The sequence below is a fragment of the Microcaecilia unicolor genome, chromosome 4 (genome assembly GCF_901765095.1).
Source record: "Microcaecilia unicolor chromosome 4, aMicUni1.1, whole genome shotgun sequence".
Lineage (NCBI taxonomy): Eukaryota > Metazoa > Chordata > Amphibia > Gymnophiona > Siphonopidae > Microcaecilia > Microcaecilia unicolor.
In genome coordinates this window covers 332,330,971-332,351,338 of record NC_044034.1, presented here as the reverse complement: position 1 = coordinate 332,351,338, position 20,368 = coordinate 332,330,971, and the positions used below count along the sequence as shown (strand labels likewise).

At 42.2% G+C, this 20,368-nt stretch overlaps 1 protein-coding gene across 3 annotated transcripts in view; it reads right to left on the bottom strand.

Annotated features, from left to right (window-relative positions):
* The window catches only part of PIWIL2 (piwi like RNA-mediated gene silencing 2), a 349,150-nt gene extending 339,519 nt beyond the window's left edge, over window positions 1-9,631 (bottom strand). For all 3 annotated transcript variants that reach the window (XM_030202016.1, XM_030202014.1, XM_030202015.1), the window contains exons 1-2: window positions 9,550-9,631; window positions 1,140-1,251 (exon numbers count right to left, since the gene is read on the bottom strand). The gene's annotated coding sequence lies outside the window, so the exon portion shown is untranslated. The remainder of the gene's footprint in view (window positions 1-1,139; window positions 1,252-9,549) is intronic.
* Between the last annotated feature and the right edge of the window lie 10,737 nt (window positions 9,632-20,368).

The window sequence follows — 20,368 nt, the reverse complement described above, 5'->3', positions numbered from 1 at the left end:
TCACCACACAGGAAGCGTGTTACATGCAGCTGCAGACAGCATAAGTGCTCCCATACCATCTGCCAATGCAAGGAACACAGTGCAGGCCCACTCTAAAATATATAAAGAGCTGATATGGTGGTATATCCTGTACTCCTCCCAAAATCCCTCCACCCCAATGTCATACATTTCCTCCCCACTCCGAGACACAAACACCTCCTCCCCTAGGGGTCGCCATGGTGGTCCAGTGGGTAAGGGCAGAAGTCATCGCCTCCACTCCTGCCCCAGGTCCAAATCAGTGCTAATGATCCCTAGTAGTAGTCTCCTTCTTGAAGGATGCTCTCTGGTCTTAGTACTGTGAGACTGTCATTAGGAGTCACTGGTACCATTTTGGACCCGGTGCAGTCCCATGGCAAGAGCAGACGGGAACCACTCTTACCTTGGCTCACTGGACCATCATGGCAACCCCTGGATAGGCCCCAAGAGAGGGGGAATCAGGAGTGGGTTTTGCGACTTCAGGGTGGTAGGACTGGATGGCGACTGCTGACTTGGGAGGGGGGGGGGCGTAAATCACAAAGGGGGCAATGTTGGGAGGAAGGAAACAAGTGGCAATACTACAGGGCCGCTGATACATGGTGTTAGCTGCAGCCATGCTATTCACTAGCGTAGGGTACTTATCCACGCAGTGTCACCGATGATCATTCCTCTGCTCTCCCTGTCTCTCCCGCAAGCTACTCCTACTTGCATTAAGCAGCTAGTACAAGTTTCTTGCTGAATGTTGGCTGGTTTTAGGCATTAGCACATGTTCATGTTAATGTCTATTTCTTGGTAAAATCTGACTAGCTGCTTCACACAGCTTAGTAATTATCCACTAGTTTGAAACTCCTCATACTGGAATCTCTAAACTTGAGTTTGTTTAGGGATTTTATAGTTAAACACAGTTAGAAGGGCTAAAGTAAAATCAGCAAAGTGATAGTTAAGATTTGAAGACTTGGTTAATGAACCCCCTCACCTTTATTTTTTTTTTATTTTGTGGAATAGCTAGAAACACAGTAAAAGAAAAAAAAAAGGAAACTTGTAAATGAAGAGCACAAAAACATGCATATGTGGACTGTTAAATTTTTTTTAAACAATTTATTTAAAATCAGAGTAGTACATACCAGTATCTAAGATCGTCAATCAAAAGCTGGTATAGGAGTTTGGATCCTGAAAATCTACAAACTAGCACCCTCCTCAATAAACAGAAGCCTTCTTAGAGTTAAGTGACTGTACCTGCAAAGACACAGAGAAACAAAATCTTATTTAGTGATCATTTACACCATATACCTGCAAAACATTTCAGTGGTATCTACTCACACCTACCTGATCAATTTATTGTAAAATTATTCCTGAAGAGTCAAAGAGGTTATAGAACCTGAATCAATATTTTGTTTAGACCAAGAGAATACTTACCCAGATAGATTTTAAAGATAATACTTGGACAAGGTTATATGAACAGGTAAAATTGTTCTATTAAATAAGAATATACTAAGAATTGGTAAAAGAGTTTTACCGAATTGATTTTGCTTAATGCAATCAAAGTATTGCATTTTGACATCTAGCACTAATAAACTGCACTATTGCTAAAATATTTTATCATCACATATGGGACAACATAACCATACTGGGCTATAACAACTGAAAAACCTCCAGAGATCTGCATCAATTGGAACAAAGGACACCAGGATCAGAAACTGCTAACTAAACCCCCACTACAACTTTTGAGATAATGTTCATATCTATAATTTATACTACCTCTAAAGCTCTGCTATCTTGCTGAAGCTTTCTCAGCATTAAAACTTCCAAATAATTTCACAGGAGTGAAACACATACATCTACTGCATGTCTTTGATGGAACAGAAGTGCCTGTTAAATATTAGACACTGGACTTTAAAAACCAAATTACCAAGCATTTCCCCTGGCTACATTCCAAGGTATGGTTATGGTCAATAACGCTTCTTTGTCTTATAAATTCCTGAACCTCTCAGACAGGCTTCGAGGGGCTCAGAGCAAAGCAGTAGCAGCAGCCTGAGGCTGCTGCCCCCCCCCCCCTCTGGTGTCTACCTCCAACATAGACACAGCTCCCAGGGTTGCGGAGTCTCTGTGCCCTGGGCAATGTGTCTGATCACCAGACCGTGAGTAAAGTGCCTATTATATTTCAAGATATTGCGACCTTACAACTGACAAGGCTTGAAAGGCCTGGCAGTAAAAACCAAAGTAAAAACTGAATAATTGCTAGTGAACTGAAGACACCTTCAGCAGGATGGGCGTGCCTGAGAAGGAGCCTTTTGCACTGCATTTGATCAACTGGAGAAGGCAGGCTTGTGAGGACAGCAGATTGGGGCAACACGGTCTTAATAGTAACCACAGGAAATATATACCATAATGAATACCCTCAAATTACTCCTAATAACCTACTCCCTAACAATGATCCACTCCACTTGCAGAAAACATCATACCCATACTATACAATCATCATAGATTGATCAAATACCACACCACACCAAACTGTTAACAACCTAAACAAAGGAAGAACACTTACAGGCGAACAACCACAACAGAAAGGAAAGAAGGGCCCAAACAAACTCACCTCAACAAAGAAGCAACAACTAACAAAAGTCCACTTAACACCAAATACAGAAGACCCATTCCAAACAATCCAAGTGGGCTACATCAACGCCAGATCCGCTGTAAATAAAACAGCAATACTACTACTACTACTTGACATTAACAGACTAAATCATGTCAGAAAACCTCGACCTACTCTTCCTCACTGAAACTTGGATCAATGATCAAAAGGACCCTATAATCCTAGACCTGTGCCCTCCAGGATACAAAATCAGACACTGGACAAGAAAAGAAAAGAAAAGAGAGGCAGAGGCATAGCACTAATCTATTGGTCCCACTTTACCACCGAAACCACTGCCGAGTCCATAACACCTCAACTTGAAATTGCCTCAATCAGACTCCACTACAAAACCCTACGCGACCATTTGAATTGCGTCTTGTTTTACAGACCTCCAGGTAATTGGAGCAAAAGCCAGATCAACTTCATTTCAAACACATGTGTAAGCAACTCCAATACACTAGTACTAGGAGACATCAACCTTCACGACCCGAACTCTATTAATGCAAGAGAATGTAAGGAATTTCTCCGTTTATGAGATCTCAAATGGACACAAATGCAAGCAACCCACGTCAAAGGACACACACTTGATCTCATCTCACACAAACTCTCAACAGACCAGAACCTAACAATAACAAATACGAAATGGACAGACACACCCTGGACCGACCACTACAAACTAAACCTATCCCTACATTGGCGGAAGAAGGGTATACAACAAATACTAGAACACACATCCTACAGCACAAGAGGTCAAGTAGACACGAAAACATTCTGGCAACTAATATACAATGACAAATGGGCAACACAAACAGACTCCATACACTACCTCATATAATGGGACAAAAGATGCAAAAGCAAACTAGATGAAATTGCGCCCTTAGGAACAAGAACCCCACGCAAGCATAACTCAACACCATGGTTCAACGATGAACTGAAAAAGTTAAAAACACAAACCAGGAAACTCGAACGAGCATGGAATAAAACAAAAGATGAACATACACTCAACACATGGAAACAAATACAAAGAAAATACAAATACACAATAAGATAGACCAAAAGATCATATTATAAAAACAAAATAGGGACGGATTACAAAGACATGAAGAAATTATACCAACTCGTGAACAAACTACTAGACACCAACTTGGTCACTACCATGGATACAGACATCCCACCTGCAGATAAACTTGCAAAGTACTTCAATGAAAAAATTGTAAACCTACGCAACACGCTACCTCAGAACAACACCGACATTGAAAACTTCCTTAATGAATTGGACCCAACCATTAGAGAATACCTGGCAGATCGGACCTGGTTAAACTTCGCCCTCCTTACCGTTGAAACAGTTACCCAGGCGATTAGTAGGTTTTCCAACACTCACTGTAAACTAAATACCTGTCCCAGCTACCTAATGAAATCCGCTCCTGACCGCTTCATAGCGGACCTCACATCCCACCTAAATTACATGCTTCAGCAAGGCCTCTTCCCTAAGGAAAATGGCAATATCCTACTCACCCCAATACCAAAAGATACCAAGAAAAAAAACAAACGAAATCACTAACTACCATCCAGTAGCATCTATCCTGTTTGGTGGTCAAACTGATGGAAAGCATGGTAATCAAACAACTTACAGATTGCATAAACAAATTCTCAATATTACACGAATCAGAGTCAGGCTTTCGCCCCTCCACAGCATGGAAACAATATTACTCACTCTTCTAGCCAAATTCAAGCAGGAAATAGCAACAGGCAAAAACATCCTTCTCTTCCAATTCGACATGTCTAGTGCATTTGAAATGGTAAACCATAATATATTAATAAGATTACTAGATAAGTTCGGGATTGGTGGAAACATACTCAACTGGATTAAGGGCTTCCTAACCAAAAGAGCATATCAAGTAAAATCAAATTCAAACATATCATCACCGTGGAAAGCAGACTGTGGAGTACTGCAAGGATCACTGATATCACTGATCCTATTCAACTTAATGATGACCCCACTTGCCAAGTCCTTATCCAACCATAGCTTTAACCCTTTCATATATGCAGACGATGTCACAATATACATTCCTTACAAAACCAAACTGACAGAAATCACCAATGAAATCAAGCTCGGCCTGAACATCATGGATTCATGGGCAAATGCATTTCAACTAAAACTCAAAGAAAAAAACTCATTGTTTCATCCTCTCATCCCAACACAGCAAAGACATCCCCACAAGTATCAACACCCCAGATTACACCCTTCCTATCTCAGACAGCTTGAAAATCCTCGGCGTTACAATGGACCATAACTTAACACTAGAGAGCCAAGTGGCATCCACAACAAAGAAAATGTTCCACTCAATGTGGAAACAAACGTGTGAAGCAATTCTTCCCGAGGGAAACATTTTGCAACCTGATACAATCAATGGTACTAAGCGACTTAGATTACTGCAATGGCATTTATGCGGGATGTAAAGAACAAACCTTAAAGAAACTTCAGACCACTCAAAACACGGCAGCTAGGCTTATATTTGGTAAAACGCGATTTCAAAGCGCAAAACCCGTCCGCAAAAAACTACACTGGATCCCAATCAAAGAATGCATCACCTTCAAAATCTGCACCCTGGTTCACAAAATCATCTACGGAGAAGCCCCGAGTTACATGACAAACTTGATTGACTTACCAATTAGAAATACATCTGAATCAACACGATCTTATCTAAATCTGCACTACCCAAGCTGCAAAGGACTTAAATACAAAACAACTTGCGCATCTAGTTTTTCCTACATAAGGACACAACTGTGGAACGCATTACCAAAAGCCTTGAAAAAGACGTACGACCACCTAAAATTCCGGAAATCACTAAAAACCAACCTCTTTAAAAAGGCATACCCTACCGATCCAACTTAAATGCCTAACGTCTGCAACGCAACCAAACTAAAGCATGTAATGGACATAACTCTTCTGTTCTCCGATTCCCTAATGTGGCTGTGCCACATGAACTTGATCTTACCACAACATCACCCTGTATTTGTTCACACCAGAGCCTGCAAAGGCCTCTCCGGTACTATGTAAGCCACACTGAGCCTACAAACAGGTGGGAAAATGTGGGATACAAATGTAACAAATAAATAATTTTTTTAGGATATATAGTGATGACCAAAAAGGTGATGGAGAAGCAATATATGTGAAAATCTATTAAAAAGGCTAAAACACGGAGGGGCCTGGGGAAAGAAGGAAGCAATATGGATTGCCTTAGATGGAGAATATGGAACCTCTATACACACAGGTGTAGTTTACAGACACAAAGAGAAGGGGGAGGGGTGATGGGACTCGATATACCACCTTTCTGTGGTTACAATCAAAGTGGTTTACATATCATATACAGGCACTCATTTTGTATGCAGCAATGGAAGGTTAAATGTCTAGTAATGTGTAAAAAGTGGGAGTACGACCAAGGATACCAGAAACTGGAAGATGTTCTTAAATAAAAAACTTTGTTTTTCTATTCATGTGGTTTGCATTAAATCATTGACTAATATTATCAAATTGACTAATATTCTCCATATGTATGTGATTTTAACGTTGTATATATATGTATGTATATACATCACAGCATTATGATATTATTATTAATTTTATTTTCAAAATTCATAATTTTAAATGGTCATTTGCTCTTTTTATTAATATGTATGTGCACCCTGTATTATTTCACTCTTACTGTTTAAATTTATATGTGCATATACATTTTTTATTATTTACTGTTTTTATTCATATAAGACATGGATGGTTTTTTGTATTGCATTATTATTTCACAAATTTATACACAGTATTTTTTCGTGATAAGTTTATCATATGTATGTGTTTTATTTTTAATTATTATTATTATTTTTTATCTTACAAAATTGCCATATATATACTTTTAAAGTCTATGAGTTCATATAATTTATTACATTTATTGTTTTAACTTTTTCTGTAGATAAATGTTTTATCATACATATCATATATAAATGTACTTTTTATAGACTCCTGATGCAGGCCTGACGGCTGAAACACGACGTGTCGAGTCTTCAAACCTTTAATGAATTTTCAAACCTTTAATAAAGTTTTTTATTTAAGAACATCTTCCAGTTTCTGGTATCCTTGGTCGTACTCCCACTTTTTACACATTATTGTTTTTACCGTGGGGTGCTTGAGTTTTCCGCTTGCTGGTGGATCTTCTCTCAGGTTAAATGTCTAGCCCAGAGTCACTAGTGGGAATCAAACCCAGTTCCACAGGTTTTCAGGCTGCTGCACTAACCAGTAGGCCACAATGGTTAAATTTATTGCCTACAGTTATGATAATGGAACATCACAAGGTTAGGTGGAATCATCCTGCACAGTAGAAGCATTTTCAAAGGATTTGGGAACCTTTGTGGAGTGTAATACCACATAAATTCGTAGTTGAATTTTAAATTGTTAATTGTGATAGTTATTTTGTAACTCACACACTTATCCCTAGCAGAATTTTCTGTTTACGTTCCTCCATGGTGTGGATAAAAATAAACCAGGCTTGGGGGAGATTTGGTAAATTGGGTGGGGGGTTATAACATATAATTTTTGAAAAAAAAGTATATTGTTTTTTCACTGTTGATATTGTTTTTCTTTTCTTAATAAAAATTGATTTAAATAAAAATTGGTAAATCAGTGCCCAGTCTAGCAGAATAGCATAACTGCCCCCACCTGTTATTCCTAAACATCACATTACCAAGCATGTTCTGCATCTTGGTAGGAACATGGTTCTAGTTCCCAATGAGAAAGGGGGATTTAGCTTCCTATAGCTTATGTAGCCCCTTCCTACCCAGATTAGTCTTAGGAAGGTTACATTACTTAGAATATGAATTTTAGGTTGGCGAGTCCAGTTCAGGAGCTGTATCACTGGGGTGGGGGCAGGGGGCACTGGCAAAACAATAAATACTCTCCACTGGCACTCTAACTCCATCCAGGCCAGAATTGGGGGTCTGAACCAAAATAATTTACTCAAAGATAGTCTTTAAGCAAAAAATACCAGAACCACCACCACCAATAACAGATTAAGCAGGGAGCAAAAACAACAACAAAACACTTCCAGTCACTTATTTCTCTTTCAGGACTTTCCAGATTCTAATAGACACCTCTTTCTTTCTTTTTTTTTTTTTTTTACTTCTGTACGTTTCCAGAGTTGTGTTAAACCCAAATGCGGCCACTGCTGTTGTTTGTCTTCATTACTTAGCTCTTTGCTTCTAGCCCTTTCCTGTATACTCAGGGGCCCATGTAGAAAGGCCCGTGGTAGAGCCCTGTACGGAAGTCTGAGCATGTGGCTTTCTACCATGAGAGTAATACCATGCCATGCGAAAGGCTACTGCCATTCAAATTTTATGAGCGGAAAATATCAGCACTTGTTCTTCTGCACCTAAATATGAGCCTCAGAAAAACTGCTTTAACATGAAATTTTTGCAAGACTCTTATTTGGGGACAGGAGATCAGGCAGGCACTGACGGGTGCTTTCACTTTTGGTTCCATTTGGACATGCACCTTTGTCACCTTGTCTGCCTTTGAAACTTGAAGGGGCTTTCTTCTCTTGCAAAACAAGATAAAACTAGCAGTTAATCTCATAAACTGACAATAAATCCTCTCCACAAACCCTTCTATTCTGCCCAGGCCCTGGTGAAACATGTCTCATGTTCTGCGTGTCAAAGGCTCTCTGCATCCCATAGAATACTCTCAGCATTGCACAGAATACTTAAATAAGCTCACTACTATATATTTTTAATACAGCGCTCAATCCCTCTCTGCATTTTGCACCCAATAATAGGCGTGCACACTCTGTAGTGATCGCGCAGTTTGGTTTGTGGTGGCTTTGTACACCGGCCCCTCAGTGTCCCCTGCTGTTTTCCAGTTTATCCAATGGCTCAACTCCTCTTCCTTCTTAGAAACAGTGGTATGTTGGTTCCCTGTTCCAGATCACACCACCGAAACAAATGCAGAAGCTTCAGCAACCCAGTCACATTTCACTACTTCTGTACTCCTGGTAATATGGTTGAGTTAGACAAAGTTTTTGATTCCCTCATAGAACCATGTCCAGTGGCCAGGGTATCAAAGACAAAGAATGCAAAACAGGGCTGGGGTTTTATACCCTCACCAACAAGGTCTCCTCCTAAACATTACTCACCAGTGAGGAGAACCCTCTCTCTCTTCTGGACACTAGGGCGTATTCATCACAAGTACACTATTATAGAACACCCACCAGAGGTCTCTGTTATCCTGACAATGAGAAGCTTTGAGGTCTCTACACCTGTTTAAAATGTATTTAGTTCAGCAAAAAAAAAAAAAGGCTATCACGTCACATTCTTTATTTTATTTATTTACCTCTAATTTTATAGTCCCCACATTGTAACTAAATTGTCTGTCAAATGTTGGCCAATTCACACCAAGGCACTACAATGTACCAAAAAAAAAATCTACTTATTACAGCAGTTATTTCCCAGAATCGCCAGTTTCACCCAACCAGAAAAGCCTGGGAATGGATTCACTGCCCTCCAGTGTCTAAGCGGAGCAATAGGAACAATCCAGAAAGAGCACCTGCAACCATGCGCGCGCACATTCAGCAAATAATTACAGCCTGAGACACACTTGCATACAAAACAAAGAACTGGTGTGGCTTGAAAAGATCTTACACTATTATTAGCACACGTTCACCCATCAACAGAAGGAAATCAAAATGGAGAAAGAGCACATTGTATTGTTATTTATCTGAGCTGTGTGATTTCTGTCCCGACTACCTCAGCAATGGCACATACCAGAAAGTGAGAGAAGCAGGAGAAAGATAAGAGGGTTGTAAGACTTTTTTGGCCTGCCCCGGCGAGTCCTGCACCCTTCCTCTCACTCCCCTACTTACTTTTTTTTTTTACGGACTCGGCAGGCAGGCAGCGCAGTGATTGAAAGAGGCTGGCATGGCAGCGTCACAGCTTCCCTCTGCGAGTCCCGCCTATGCGGAAACAGGAAGTTGAAACAAAGTAGGCGGGACTCGCAGAGGGAAGCTCTGACGACTGACGCTGCCAGCCTTTCGTTTCAATCACTGCCTCAGCGTTCGCGCAGCCGAGCGAGTCTGACACTGGCAGCCTTTCTTTATCGCTTCGCTGGCAGGCAGTGGAGGAGGATGGGCAGGGGAAAGAAGAATGGCTGGACAGATGAGAGTAGGGTTACCATACGGCTCCAGAAAAAGGAGGACAGATTGAGCCAGTCTGGGTTTTACTTCCATTGCTTTCAATGGAAGCAAAACCTGGACTGGATCAATGTGTCCTCCTTTTTCTGGAGCCATATGGTAACCTTAGATGAGAGGGGAGGGCAGGGGGGAAAGGAGAATCGCTGGGCATGGATGGGAGGGCAGGGAAGAGAGAATTGCTGGACATGGAGGCAGAGCCGTAGCGAGGGGAGCTGACACCCGGGGCGGGTCGCCGCTGCGCACCCCCCCCCCCCCGGGTGCAGCACGGCGCACCCTCCTCCCGCTGGAGCGCACCCCCCCCCGGAGCGCATACCTGCGGCGAGGGACGGGCGGGAGGGCCAATCTGTCCCGACTGCACGTTGCTGGGGTGTGTCGGCTCCGCGCTGGTTCACTGCTCTCTCTGTCCCGGAACAGGAAATAACCTGTTCCGGGGCAGAAAGGGCAGTGCACCAGCGCGGAGCCAACACCCCCCAGCGGCGTGCCTCCGGGGTGGACCATGCCCCCTTTCCTACGCCACTGCATGGAGGGGAGAGAGGTGAATCGCTGGACATGGATGGGAGGAGAGGGCAGGGGAGACAGAATTGCTGGACATGGAGGAGAGAGGAGAATCGCTGGATGTGGAGGGGAGGGAAGAGAGAATTGCTGGACATGGATGGGAGGGGAGGGCAGGGGAGACAGGAGAATTGCTGGATATGGAGGGGAGGGAAGAGAGAATTGCTGGATGTGGAGGGAGGGCAGGGGAGAGAGAAGTATTGCTAGACATGAATGGCAGGGGAGGACGGGACAATCGCTGGACATGGGAGGGGAGGGCAGGGGAGAGAGGAGACATGCTGGACATGGATGGAGGGGAGGGAAGACAGGAAGGAGATGCACATGGATGGGAGGGCAGGGAAGAGAGGAGAAATGCTGGAAATGGATGGAGAGGAGAGCGGGAGATAGAGGAGAATTGCTGGACATGGATGGATGGCGGGGAGAGAGGAGAAATGCTGGACTTGGATGGAGGAGAGGGGAGAGACAATTATTGCTTTATATGGATACAGGGGAGGGAAGAGAGAGGAGAAAAGCTGGACATGGATGGAGGAGAGAGGAGAAATGCTGGACATGGATGGAGGGAAGGAAAGAAAAAAGAAGAAGATGCACATGGATGGAGATGAGGGAAAGGGAAGAGAGGAGAAAAACTGCACGTGGATGGAGAAAATAGGCAAAAGCTGGATCCACGTTATACCTCCTCCAGTCAATTCCACGAAGGAGGACCCAACTTTTACTTATGGATGTAGAGCAAGAAATGAAGAAGAAAGGAGGAAAGTAAAGAAATAAATGGAAAGGAAGCCCTGGAAATGGAGTTAAAAAAACAGATAGAGCAGCAGAATCAGAGACAGGGACCAATATGGATAGAAAAACAAAGTCACCAGACAACAAAGGTTGAAAAAAATCATTTTATTTTTATTTTAGTGTTTGGAATATGTCCAGTTTGAGAATTTACATCTGCTGTCTTATTTTGCACTGGGTATACTAGAGCTGTAACAGCTTACAGAAAGTATTTATAATGAAAAAAAATCACGTTATTTTTTTCACCTATGCTAGTATAACATTTTCAGTGATGTCTCTTTATATGCGTGTAAGGGGTGTGGCTAATATGGGTGTGGCTATCACAGGGGTGGGGCCATGTGTGGTGACCCCGCCCATAATGAGTATGCACCTTTTTTTCCACAAAAAAGCACTGGTTGTACCTCAGCATTTCAAACCCCTCCTGCCTCTGTTTCAAAGCTCAGCTTACTGAAGCAGAACAAATGAGAAAACTCACATCTGGAATTAGCACATTGCCCTGCTCCCACTTCCCAAACTTTGATTCTGAATTTGGTTCCCGTGTCCCCAGATTTGCTCATATCATAGTTTATAAACCTGTCCAGTTAATCCCAAGTCAAGTTTTCAGGCTATCCTCAATGTATATGCAAGAGATACGTCTGCATATATTACTTCAACAATGCATATTACTACATCTCATGTATATTCATTTTGTCCCCCAGAATGCCTTAGTTCGACACCTGACACTCAATTAGGGTTACTTTCTTGGTCACAAAGGATCCTGGGAAGCACTATTCCTATGCACATTTCCCTGCACTGAAAACCTCAAACCCGCAACTGGGTTCTCACTTATCTGTAATTAAATACTTCCCGGGTGAAAGGAAGGATCTTATTAAAATTTGTAACAAATTATATAAGTGGATTAAGAAACAGACTGATTTTTGTTGGCCCATTAAAGGATCCTTTGATCCTAAATTATTATTTAAATTAAGTGAATACAACGCGACCAAGAAAAATGGCAAATCTCGTCTTAAACATTTACAGGCAGTTAACAAATGGATCCTAGTCGGAGACAAGGAAGGAGAATCCAAATCCTTGCCCAACCTTTCTAAATTTCCTCCACCGGAGACTTCAGCTCCTCCACCCTATAACGACCCGATTTGCCCTGAATCCACAGACACAACTAAACTGTTACCCTGTGGCACAGCAGTCGGTTATAAAAGTTTATATCCCGATTTACAGCTGGAGTCAAATTTTCCTGTTGCTTTTGAAAATAAATCAACTACAGTCAACATTAATGGCGTTGTTGATATTACACCGTTATTAAACAATTCTGGACAATCCAAAATTCCTGAAACCATATACGATCGAGAAACCAAAACTGACAATATCCTCTCTAAGGATCTTGCACATATGTCACAGGTGTTAGCAGATCTAGAAAATAGCCTTAAATTATCCTCCTCTCAACCTTCAATGGGTGATGAGGAGATACACGAGGGTCCAATATCTGATCGTACTAGATCCCATACCCTTAAACCTGAGACTGGCGCTGATACTCAAAAAGACGTCAGAGATGGTCTGTCTGGTATACTTAAAAATAAAGGTTTACCTACTATGTATTGTGGCTCCGCACCAACCACACCAAATGAATACGTAGCCCAAAAAGAGCGCTCTTGGTACTTTGTGGTACCATGGGTCGATACCTTAGCCACATGGTCTGACTCCTTGTGGCCACAAGCTGATAACTTTCCCCATGAGGGATCCTTGACCACCAATAAACTTAAGCTCCCTAGGGACCTAATACATTCATACCCCGACCCCGGCTGGGGTCCTAGGGTTAAAACATATATGTTAGAAGGACTCAAGATTTGGGAAAAATATGAGAACAAATTTCCCCAAACAAAAATCAACATTTTTCCCTTACTAAATAAACAAACCGGTGGTGTCCCCTATACTGAATATACCCCATACTCTGATGTTGAATTAACTAGCCTAGCACAGCAATTACCAGACCTATTTTAGGGTGGGAGTAAATGGATAAAGAATTGACCATGGCGAGAACCTTAGCCATAGGCGATGTTAAGGCATTACTAGGGCGTATTCCTCAAGCTAATGTATCAGATCTTTTTGCAGCCGCCAGTTTCGGCCGAGCTGCTACAGAAGATATTTTTGATGGCTCTGAATTTTCCATTATTAAAGGTAGTATCTTCACAGCTATCCGTACTCGATTCCCCATGTGTAAGGATTTTAAGTCCTTACCTCCCAACGCTGTGAACCCACTGAGCCTATTGAAAAATACATGCTGAAATTACAACAGTTATATAGAGAAGAGACAGAGGAGCGCTTCGATGCCCCTAATAGCCTCCCTATCTTTTACCATCTATTTAAAGGAACCTTACTTTACAAGATTAAGGACACTCTTGACAATACCGTAGGGATTTCTCAGAAACCTTGGCCAGAAATGAAAGAACATATTTTACACCAATGTAGAACTTTCTTGAAAAACACCCAAAAGCAGAATAGGGAAATGCAGAAGTTACAGACTCACTTGATGTCCCTTCAAATTAAACAAATTGAGACACAGAAAAAAAAGGTTAAACCTACCACACGACAAATCACAAGTCACAATGAGTCCTCCTTGGATGAGGAGGAGGATTTCTCTAAGGAGCCTTCTCACTGGGATGACCCCAATGCTGTCTGGTCACCCATAGATAGTCAGAATGTTCTTTATATGAATAACAGAGGTAGAGGATTTTCCAGAGGAACTTTCCGTGGTAGACAGAGAGCCTTTGGGCGTGGTAGAGAGTCACAACCTAGCCCTTCACGCTGATATAATATCCAGTGTTGGTAGTGCCACATTATGGGCCATTATGCCTTTGATAATTATCACTCGCCAAGACAGCCTTTCCCTGTATGGAATCCCGAGAACCAAGGACCCCCACAATGACTAGGTGTGGTACATACACAAGCAGGATACAATGATCCTATGGTAACTGTACAAATCCAAGGCATTCCAGTTGACACCGGTGCATCACGTTCGGTGCTAGCCAGCGCCCCTTCTCAGTTACTGAAACGACTAAAATTGTCCAAGGACAGTATTACCACAATGGGTTTTAATGGAATTCCTACTGATACTCCTATGTTAAAACCCATGCAAATTGAATTTGCAGGTCAAGAAATACTTGCTCCTGTGTTATATGCCCCATTGTGCCCCGTGAATTTGTTAGGAAGGGATTTATTGACATGATTTAAATTTCGAATTCATTTTGATATCCCCGAGCCAACTCAGAACAGCTCTTTGATATTTGCTGTGACAATCTATGTTGAACAACAGGTATCAAGCACGTTACAAAAGCTACCGCACTACCTTTGGGCATCCCCTGATGCACCATACGGAGAGGTTAAAACGAAAGCTCACTGTATTGAATTACTGCCTCAATGCGATGGACCTAAAATAGGACAATACCCACTTAAACCAGAGGTGATTCAGGGTGCGAAGGAACAAATTCAGCTATTATTAGATCAGGGAATTATAGAAGTGTCTCATTCCCCTAGATCAGGAAATTATAGAAGTGTCTCATTCCCCACACAACACGCCGTTGTTTCCTGTAAAGAAAAAAGAGCCAGGACAATGGAGAATTGTACAGGACTTACGTGAGTTAAATACCGTGGTGAAGCATATTTTCCTCAATGTAGAAAACCCTACTACTCTGTTACATGGAGGGGCATAATTGAACGTCACCGGCGATCTATTTTGGCGGCAGCGCAACAGCTGGCCGGAACTGTATTTTCAAAAAAGATGGACGGCCATCTTTTTTTTTTTCGATAATACGGTTTAGCCCAGCCAAATGCCAGAGTTTGCCGGGTTTGTTTTTCAGTGATAATGGAAAAAAATGCCGGCCATCTCAAACCCGGCAAAATCCAAGGCATTTGGTCATGGGAGGAGCCAGCATTTGTAGTGCACTGGTCCCCATGGCATGCCAGGACACCAACCGAGCACCCTAGGGGGCATTTCTAAAAATGTTTTTAAAAATACACAAATAGCTCCCAGGTGCATAGCCTCCTTACCTTGGGTGCTGAGCCCCCCCAAATCCCCCCCCCAAACCCATTCCCCACAACTCTACACCATTACCATAGCCCTTATGGGTGAAGGGGGGCACCTACCTGTGAGTACAGTGGGTTTTGGGGGGGGGGGGGTTGGAGGGCTCAACACTTAGCACCACAAGTGTAACAGGTAGGGGGGGATGGACCTGGGTCTGCCTGCCTGAAGTGCACTGCACCCATTAAAAACTGCTCCAGGGACTTGCATACTGCTGTCAGGGAGCTGGGTATGACATTTGAGTCTCACATACAGGCTGACAAAAAAGTGTTTTATTTTTATTTTTTTAGTGTGGGAGGAGGTTGGTGACCACTGGGGGAGTATGGGGAGGTCATCCCCCATTCCCTTTGGTGGTCATCTGGTCAATTGGGGCACCTTTTTGAGGCTTGGTCGTGAAAATTAAAAGATCAAGTAAACCCGGCGAAATACTGATTAACGCCACTTTTTTTCCATTATCCGCAAAAGCCAGCCATCTGGTAGCCACGCCCATGCTCGCCCATGTCCCACCTTCGCTTCGCCGCCGACACGCCCCCTTGAACTTTCGCTGGCGTGGCAACGGAAAAGCGGCAATGGTGTCAAAAACGCCGCTTTCGATTATACCGACTTCGCCGGCCATATCCCGATTTATGTCGGAAGATTGCCAGCGATCACTTTTGAAAATAAGCCTGAAAGTGTAACTTTGCAAACGTATCATTCCACAATTGATTTGTCTAATGCCTTTTTCAGTATCCCACTTCATCCAGACAGCAGCCCTTGACAGCTTTTCAATTTGATAACGTTACTTACCAGTGGACACGATTACCACAAGGTTTTACTGATAACCCCACTATCTTCTCACAGACCTTGGCCAAATCATACACATTTGCTACAATATGTGGATGATATGTTGATCACTTCTCACGATTTTGACACTTGTGTACAGGTTACCTGTGATTTTCTAGCCTTTTTAGCCGACAAAGGGTACAGAGTTAATAGGAAAAAAAAACTAAAGGTAGCACAGACCGAGGTTACGTTTCTTGGACACGAGATTGGTGCCCAGAAACGAAGTCTTGGTCCTGATGCGTTAAAACATATCTCTAAATTATGTATGCCTTGCAATGTTACTGAACTTAGAGCTGTGCTAGGTATGCTTAACTTTTGTCGTTTGTGGATACCTAATTATTCAGAAAGAACTAAACCCTTTTACCAAAATTTGCTGGGTAAGCATAATCATAAGCGAGATCCCATAGACCTCACAGACTGTGATAAATTAGCCCTGAGTCTTGTAAAAGATGTAATGAAAAGTTCCCCACTTGCTACGGTTGACGTGTCCCATGAAGTGCATTTGTGGATAACTCATGATGAAAATTCTTCGGCAGCCACGATAACTCAGCATGATGATGATATAGTTTGTGGGTATTTGTCTGGCACTTTTTCCCCAGTTAAATTAGGATTTGTATCCTGTGAGAAAGGACTGGTGGCTACTGCTATTGCTGTTTTGAAATTATACAGCTATATACCTCATCTTCCAGTAGTTATTCATAGCTCACATGATGTTAAATACCTTTTGAACAAACAGATTAGTCACATGACTCCGAGACTGCAAAAATATCAAGTGGTATTACTTAGTATAGTACACCGTATACAGCCCCTCACCTCAGCAGAATTACAACGTTTAGACCCACTGATCTCCATTACCGAAGGAAAGTGGGTGCTATTTCCTCACCAGTGTACTGCCTAATTACCCTCGCCTGCTTCTTTGAGCATTCAATTTGAAGTTTTGCAAACCGGACCTGTTTGGTTTACAGACGGTTCTTGCCAAAACGGCAATGTTGGCTTTACTGCTGTTCATTACACTCCTGATGAAATTCCCATTGAAGTAATACAATACAGGCTCCCTGATACTTACACGGCTCAGACCGCTGAATTGACAGCCGTATTATATGTCTTGCAGTTTAAAGCATTGCAAGAGGACTTATCTATTGTCACTGATTCTAGTTACGTTTTTTCCTCACTGCACTCACATATTAAAAAAAATGGAACCAGAGAGGACTTATTTCCTCTACTGGACACCCCCTGAGCCATATTACTTTATGGAATAAAGTCTTTGAAGCAATACAGGAATTTAGATTGTAAGCTCTTTTGAGCAGGGACTGTCTCTTTGTATCAGGTGTTCAGCACTGCGTGCGTCTGGTAGCGCTATACAAATGCTAATAATAATAAGACCATAGAAAAAAGTTACTACAGCTATTAAATGGATTAAAGCTCATCAGGAAACTGTGTTTTCATTTGAAACTTCTACTGATAATATTAAAGAAGCGATATTGTCTGTAGATGCTCCCAAATCTCAAGTTTTGGACGGAAACCAACTTTACTATATGCTGCGCTTCAGGCATCTGCTACTCAGGCTGAGTTCAGATCCTGGCAGCAAGCAGGATGTACACTGAATTCACAAAGCTTGTGGGTGCACCCTGCTGGCCAAATTTGTGTGGCACAACCGACCTTGTCCTTATTGTTACAGTTGTTGCATTACCCTTTACATCTTAATGCAACTACTATGTATGATAACCTTTCTACCAAACTTTGGGCACCACAAATGCTGTCAATTTGTCATTCTATAGTTCGAGGGTGTTATAAATGATTTTTGAACACCCCCAAACGTGGGAAGATGGTCTCAACTGGCCAGTTACCCACTGTACAAGGTCCAGGCTTACAGTGGTATTGTGACTTTACTGATATGTTGATACCAGTAAAAGGAAAAAGATTTTTCTTGGTATGTGTTGATGCTTTTTCTAAATGGGTTGAGGCGATTCCCTGTACCTGTGAAACTGGACAGGTGATGGCACAGGTGTTGTGCAATGATATAATCCCCAGATTTGGCATTCCTTGTAAAATCACAACTGATAATGGCTCACATTTTGTTAATGAATTGATTCACACAATAACAGCTAAATTACAAATTACTCACCGGATGGTGAGCATTTATAAGCCTGCCAGCAATGGTCTTGTTGAAAGGTATAATGGACTATTAAAAACAAAACTTCGACAACTCATGGCAAACGTCATCAAAACCTGGCTAGATGCGTTGCCTTTAGCACTACTTAGTTTGCGCGCTACTCCATCCTCTGCATTGAAATTAACCCCTTTTCAACTGTGTACTGGACGCAGAATGCGTCTCATTGCTGGTAACCCTGACCACCACCTGCCCGACACTTCGGTGTACTGGGAACAGCTACAATCTGTAATAACATGTCTGTCTTGCATTTCACAGGAATTGCCAGGCAGAAGGGGGGATAGTACAGGAAAGGATGGTACAGAAAATCCTAAGGCCTTGAAAATAGGAGATCTACTAGTCCATAGAAAACATTACACCCATAAAACCTGGAAGGATCCTATTTATGTTGGACCATACTTCCTGGGTTCACCTCAAAGACATTCGGGTTTTTCACAACAAAGGTTCTAATGACACTGCCAGAACAGTAAGTCCAACTCCAATCTGACTGCAACTATACAGAGCAGCAAGTCCCACTCCAAGCTGATTGATGTGACACTGATGATTGGGGACTTACTGTTATAGAACTCTTACTCTTTTTTTTATTCACTTTGACTCTCCTTTTTGCCATTATATTGTTTCTGTTTATAAGACAATATGTATGCTGTTTGCCTACTGTTTATTAGCTTTGCCAGTATTATTGATCTTAATGATACACAGGACCTAGAGATTAAGGACAAGGACGAGTTGTATGCAAAATTAGGGAACTGGCCAATTAAGACCACCATAAGACTAGCCCTCACCAATGATAGTTACATTACAATTGGATGTTTGCAGTATAGCTCCATGTGGAAATTTAGAATGGCAACGATATTATTCCAAAGACCCGGTTTATATATGTGCCAGACCCCAAGCGCTGATAAGTATACCCATTCTCGTTTGTACATGCATTCTCCCTGTGTAGACTGGACACATATATGGTGGTATACCAGATCTGAGGGATACCCCAAGCCCTCACATGAGGCTTATAATAATCCCCTACGCAAAAGTATTAGTATTTTTGAACCATGGGTTAACACTGCAACTTGTGGCTTGAATGCGTGTAACCCTGTCATAATCACTTTTAGGGGAATAACCAAGGATACACATCACGCATATGGTATAGGTATAGAAGCCCCTAACTGTTGCGCTATGTTCTCCTACATGGCTTGCATTCCATAGAAAATACTCTCATTTGTTACCTATCTGGGAGGAATGGCACCTGTATAGAACCACTCCTCTAAATCCACTATCTCAACCAGTACTGTGCCAAGCCGCCTCACACTTTTCACAATTCAGCAGAAATCTTTTCACTCCACTCTTGTGCTAGCAATCTCATCAGGGCGTACAGTGTCAGACTTAAACACTCTGAAAACATCAATTCATTCTACTCCCTTTAGAATTCATCAAAGCTAATATGAAAATCAGTTCATTGCCTCTTCAATACCTACTGGGACACATGGCAGTACCTGGATATGAAGTGCCTGTTTTAGCCAACTGTTTGCATCATTTAGCTACAATTACAAATAAAGCTCCTCAGAGGTCTTTCAGTGTTCCTACTTTTTCCATCATATACCACAGTGTTGGCTCTACCTTGAACAGCACCAAAAAGGCCCCACTTGCACCTGTGTGCAGTCAGGGTTTCTATACTGCCACTGGGAGGATCCTTTACATTAATCACCTACAGATTTAAGCAGTATTCTTTGCTCACTGCTTTCAGCTCCTGGACAACTAGCAAGCTTGTCCATGTACAGACTGCCAACTAAAAGACAATGTTTAAGGGACGGGGTTGACCTGCTAACACTAGTAAACCTTCCAGGCATCCTGAATAATCTGGCAAACTGAGTCCATTTCTCCAGTCACAATAATGTTCACTCTCTCGCAAGCAGTCCAAAAATGGTATGGGATTTGCATTGCAAACCATATGAGAGACTTGTGGACCCAAATATGTATACCTTGGAGAAACAGGTGACATGATACAGATGTTCAAATGTTTGAAAGGTATTAATCCGCAAACAAACCTTTTCCAGAGACGGGAAAGCAGTAGAACTAGAGGCATGAATTGAGGTTGAAGGGGG